Raw genomic sequence first — 6000 nt, 5'->3', positions numbered from 1 at the left:
CATCGTTTGCTCAATCCGTGGACAATACGGAGATGACCACAACCTTCGTAAACAAATCATAAGACCTGCCATAAAATCCTAAATTTGCGGGGTTGTGCAAAACCCCAGCCACTGAGCCAGACCCACTGCTCTTCGGCAAAAACCTCACAAAGCATATGAAGGATATGGAAGAGGCCTCAAAAACATTCGGTCTCATGAGGGCAGGCCCCGGGACGAGCAAACCAAAAACAATAATTCCCAAGCAGCAGCACCCCATCGCGTCCACCAGTCGACGTCTACCATATGGGACTGGTGAAAGCTCGGGGTCCGCATTCTATCACCAGAAGTCTTCTTTAGACCAGGGCCCAGAGCGGACCCCATGGAAAATGTGCCACCCCTCAACATCACCGCCACGTCAGACAACATGCAAGACTCGTTGGACCGGGAGGAAACAGAAGAAATACCCATAACCATGGAGGTAGGTGGGTCTGGTTCCTACCAGCGTATAGAAAGTAGGGGCTTAATACTCACAGGGGGGAGATTACACCTGTTTAAAGAAGCACGGGAGTCTATCACGAGTGATCAGTATATACTCAATGGCATTAGTGGATACAAAATACAATTCATACTAGAAAAATTGCCACCAGTTCAACATTCACCCCAGAGGGTATTTTCCCTCTCAGTTAAAGAAAAACGAGAGGGACAAGCTGAACTGGTGAGACTAATTACAAAGGGTATCATGGGAAAAAACAAAACATGAACCCTTGGAATTCGTATCAAATATATTCACTAATCCGAAAAAAGATGGTGGATGTCGCATCATCATTGACTTAACTTCACTAAATATGTTTGTTAAGTATATACATTTCAAAATGGAAACGTTTGTTACTGCCAAACAACTAATATCCAAAGGATACTTCATGGCAAGCATTGATCTTAAAGATGCTTACTATTCAGTACCCATTCACAAGGATCATCGCAGATACCTGAAATTTACCTGGATGGGGCAGCTATGGCAGTTTAAAGCGTTACCCAATGGATTAACATCAACCCCAAGATTATTCACCAAGATACTAAAACCAGCTCTGGCAATATTAAGAAGACAAAAACATATTGTCATGGCATATCCTGATGATATCTTAATAGTAGGCAAGACCATGGAATTGGCTATGTCAGCTGTATCAGCTACCAAACAGTTGTTCGAAACCCTGGGATTGTCTTACATCCAGATAAATCTAAGTTGAAGCCATCCACAATCATGGACTACTTGGGCTTCACAATTAATTCAGTCTACATGACTGTAACATTGCCAAGAGACAAAACAGTTGAATTGGCACAATCATGCAACAATTTACTGGTCAACGAACGACCAACTATTCGACAAGTAGCAGAGTAATTGGAAAAATGGTAGCAGCATTTCCGGCTACACAATTTGGACCTTTGCACTATCAAAACTTACAAAGAGTAAAGGTACAGGAACGACATGCAGGTCATTATGATCGTGTCATGAAGTTACCCACTGAAGCAATATCAGAACTACAGTGGTGGGCAAAAAATGTTTGGCATAGTTTCAGCCCTATTATCATCACTAACCCTACGTTAGTTATCCAAACAGATGCCAGTGCTCAAGGCTGGGGAGCAACTAACTCCATATCCAGCACAGGTGGTAGATGGACTAACCCAGAGTCATCATGACTACTCACACTGGCCATTAATTATCTAGAGATGTTGGGTGCCTTTTATGGTTTAAAAGCACATGCATCAAATATGCATCACTTGCATGTACGGTTACAAATAGATAATACTACGGTGGTGGCCTACATTAACCATATGGGCGGCATAAAATCGTTATCATGCGACTAGTTGGTCAACACAATTTGGCAATGGTGTGTCGAAAGACATATTTGGCTATCAGCAACTTACCTGCCAGGTAAGCTAAATACAGTGGCAGACACCAGGTCACGTAAATTTAATGACAACATCGAATGGATGTTAAACCCCAAAATATTTGCAAAAGTTATCAAGCAATATGGCATGCCAGATATCGATTTATTTGCATCAAGGCTAAATCACCAGGTACCTATGTATGTCGCTTGGGAACCAGACCCTGAGGCAGCAGCGGTAGATGCGTTCGCGCTGGATTGGGGAAATTCTTCTTCTATGCATTTCCTCCCTTCTGCCTCATCAGTCGGGTACTACGCATAATACAAATGGACTCTGCTTCAGGTATTTTGATAGTACCCGACTGGCCCCATGGTTCCCAATACTCCATGCCATGGTTGTTGAAACTCCGATGGTATCCCCCAGTGACCCAGAGTTATTAACACCCAGTGTCGGGCATAAGCCACCCGTGCCATGAAAAAATCAAACTCCTGGGTTGCAGATTCTGCACAAACCACTTCTGGGACTGGGATTATCAGATCAAACCGTCGACACCATGTCAGCATCCCTCCGAACATCCACTAAAAAACAGCACTTGTCCAGCATCAAAAAATGGGAGAAGTACTGCTTGGATACAGGGACCACCTACTCAACCGCTACAGTTACCAACGTACTGGAATTCCTGGCGAACCTTCACCACGATGAAGGACTCAGCTACAGAGCCATCAACACAGCTAGAAGTGCCTGTCTGTCTATTTAAAACCAGCTCCAGGACAACAGGCCATGGGGTCCCACCCGCTGGTGGTCAAACTAATGAAGGGTATTTACAACTCTAACCCCCTAGACCAAGGTACACCCATATATGGGATGTCAGTGTGGTCCTGACATACCTCAGGGGATGGCCACCAGCCAGATCACTCAACCTGGAACCATCTATGCTCAAAACACTCATGTTGATGGCACTTGTATCTGCACAGAGGGTCCAGTCACTACACCTATTGCGACTGGACAGCATGCTCACAGCACCAGACCAGATCTCTGTCGTTATCCAGGGACTGATCAAACAGAGCAGACCAGGAACACCTAATCCAGTCGTGGAATTCCGGGCTTACCCGCCAGAACCACGGTTATGTGCCATGACCCACCTACTGTCCTACATAGACACAACCAAAAATATTCAAGGGAGAGGAAAAGCCTTGTGGGTCAGTCATAAAAAACCTTATGGTCGGGTGACGAGCCAAACCATTTCGAGATGGCTCAAGCAGGTACTAAAAGCTGCTGGGATAAACACTAACATGTACAAATCTCACTCCACCAGGGCAGCATCCACGTCGACGGCCAAAAGAATGGACGTGCCTATAGACCACATCCTGGCTACAGCAGAATGGTCGGGGGAAAGACCGTTCAGAATTTTTATAATAAGCCGTTGGCAAAACCTGCTTTATTTGTAGGAAAATGTTTACAGACTGCAAATATTTAATTTAAGCCCAGGGGAGCAATTTAATTTCTTTGTTGTTATAAATACCATTGTGTTTTTCTACAAACAGATTCATTGGTTGATTACGATAACACACTTCCTCCCTCAAGGACTTCGGCAGTGAGTGAAGTAATAACTGTTACACGGTTTGAAATCACAGAGCTTTAAAATCTTCACGTAGTCACTCACGTGACTCCGAAGTAAAATAGTAAGATTAAACGAGAATTTACCAGTTTGAAGTTTGATCTGTATTTTATGAGGAGTTACGATGAGGGATTACGTGCCCTCCGCTCCCACCCTCAATAATATTGGTCAAACTGATAACTGATGTCTCCTTTTCTTTACTATGTTTATTTCAATAACTGTGTCTATCTGTGATTCCACACCGCTGCTTTGATGTATGCCGCGCATGCGTGCTGAGCGGGCTCTTCACGTAATCCCTCATCGTAACTCCTCATAAAATACAGATCAAACTTCAAACTGGTAAGTTCTCGTTTAATCTTACTATTAATTGTCATATGTACCAAAGATGAAATAATGAAATTCTTACTTGCAGCAGCATAGCTGGGTCTGTAAATGCAATGCATAAAGATAATATATAATAATTTTTAAAAATTCAATAAATTAATAACCATATGCTCAAGTGAAAAACAAACCTCATAGTGCAAGTTAAGAGTGTTTTATTGTTATATGTCTCCAAATTAATTTGGCCTTTTGCATACATTTCATTCAACTGGAAGTCTTGCAGTCTGAAGAAGGGTCTCGACCAGAAACGTCACCCATTCCTCCTCTCCAGAGATGCTGCCTGTCCCGCTGAGTTACTCCAGCATCTTGTGTCTATCTTCAATGAAATACTTACTTACAGCAGGTATGTAAACATAGTACATGGTCAGCATACTATACTAAGAAACAATACAGTTCAAAAATAAAGCCTGAATTCCCAGTGCATTCAAGGCAGTTTGTCATTCAGAGTTTAATTCGAGTTTGTAGTGTTTAATATCCTGATGGCTGTAGGGAAGAAGCTGTTCTTGAACCTAGACGTTACAGTTTTCAGGCTCCTGTGCCTTCTTCCCGATGGCAGGGGTGAAATGAGTGTGTATGTCTCTGATGATGCTGGCTCCCATTTTGAGGCAGCGACTCCTGTAGATCCCTTCGATGGTGAGGAGGTCGGTACCCGCGATGGACCGGGCAGCGTTCCCCACTATCTGTCATCTTCTTTGTTCCGGGGCGTTCGGGTAGCTGAACCAGGCCGTGATGTACAGTCAGTGTCTTCTCTACTGTACACCTGTAGAAGTTCAACAAAGTATTTGTCAACACACAGACCAAAGACAGTTCATGGTTTATCTCGGTGAAGTTTGTGTTGAGTAGTGTTCAATGGCTATTGGAAGGAAACCGTTCTTGAACCTGGTGGTCACAGTTTTCAGACCTGTATCTTCTTCCTTCGAAGCGGCACGGTGGCGCAGTGGTAGAGTCGCGGCCTCACAGCGCCAGAGACCCAGGTTCCATCTTAGAATACCGCAGATGCTGGAAAGCTGAAACAAATACTTGGCTGGAAACACTCGACACATCAAGCAGCATCTGTGAAGAACAAATAGAGTTTGATTTGATTTGACTTGATTGAATTTGTTGTCATTGTCTTCAATTAAGAGAGAACGAAATTCTTTCCCTTACAGTCATACAAAAAATAAAATAATTTTTTTTTAAAAAGCACAAAACACAATAGTCCACAACACAAACATCCCCACAGCGACACCAAAGTTCCCCACTGTGAGGGAAAGAACCAAAGTCCAGTCAACCTCCTCGCCGATGTTCCCCAATGTTCATCCGTGGTTGGGGCATCCTGAGTGCCCCGTAGTCGTCGCTACGGGCGGCGCAATGTTCAGCCCTCTCACCGGGAACGATGGAACCCCGACGTCGAACGGGAGAACATCCTCAGCGGCTTGGACCTCTGAATCGGCCACCTTCCACCGGAGTCCGCGGCTCCCGATGTCCACAGATTCGCACTGGCGACCCCCGGCAAAGGGTCCCAGGACTCCGCGATGTTAAAGTCAGCGCCGCCCGCGTTGTGAGCTCCGCACCCACAGCTCCGCGATGTTGGAACAGCGGCCCAACACTTCGGAGCTCCAAGCGGCGATCCCAGGTAAGGCCTCGCCCGCTCCGCGATGTTTCCAGCGCCTCGCCGCCGCTGCTGAAGCTCTGGTCCGGTCCCGGCAGGAAAGGCCGTGCCAATCTAGTTGGTAGGCCGCAAGGGGGGGGGGGGACGAGGACGTGGCTCGAATAATAGCCACATCCTCGCCAGGAAGCGACTGAAGGATGGTTCCCCCCTTACCTTACCCGCTTCCCCCCACATAAAATACGGATAAAAACTAAAAAACTATAAAACACACTCTAAACATAACAAAATTAAAAAAGACAACCAGACCGTGGGCTGAGGCAGCTAGCAACAGCGCCACCGGATGTTCTAAGTTCACATTGCAGGTTCAATAGATCCCTAGGTGCCGCGTGGCTCAGCAGATTGTACTCTTGCCTCTGAATTAACAGAGAAACCGAAAGAGCTGGAGAACATGGACAGGTGACATTTCGGGTCGAGACCCTTCTTCAGACTCAGGCAGGGGATTCCAACTTAAATAAAATCTGACTCAGGTAAGAGTTCACGGAATGTC

Source organism: Amblyraja radiata, chromosome 5, assembly GCF_010909765.2.
Source record: "Amblyraja radiata isolate CabotCenter1 chromosome 5, sAmbRad1.1.pri, whole genome shotgun sequence".
Classification (NCBI taxonomy): Eukaryota; Metazoa; Chordata; class Chondrichthyes; order Rajiformes; family Rajidae; genus Amblyraja; species Amblyraja radiata.
The sequence above is the reverse complement of the archived record's forward strand: the minus strand, read 5'-3'. Positions refer to the sequence as shown.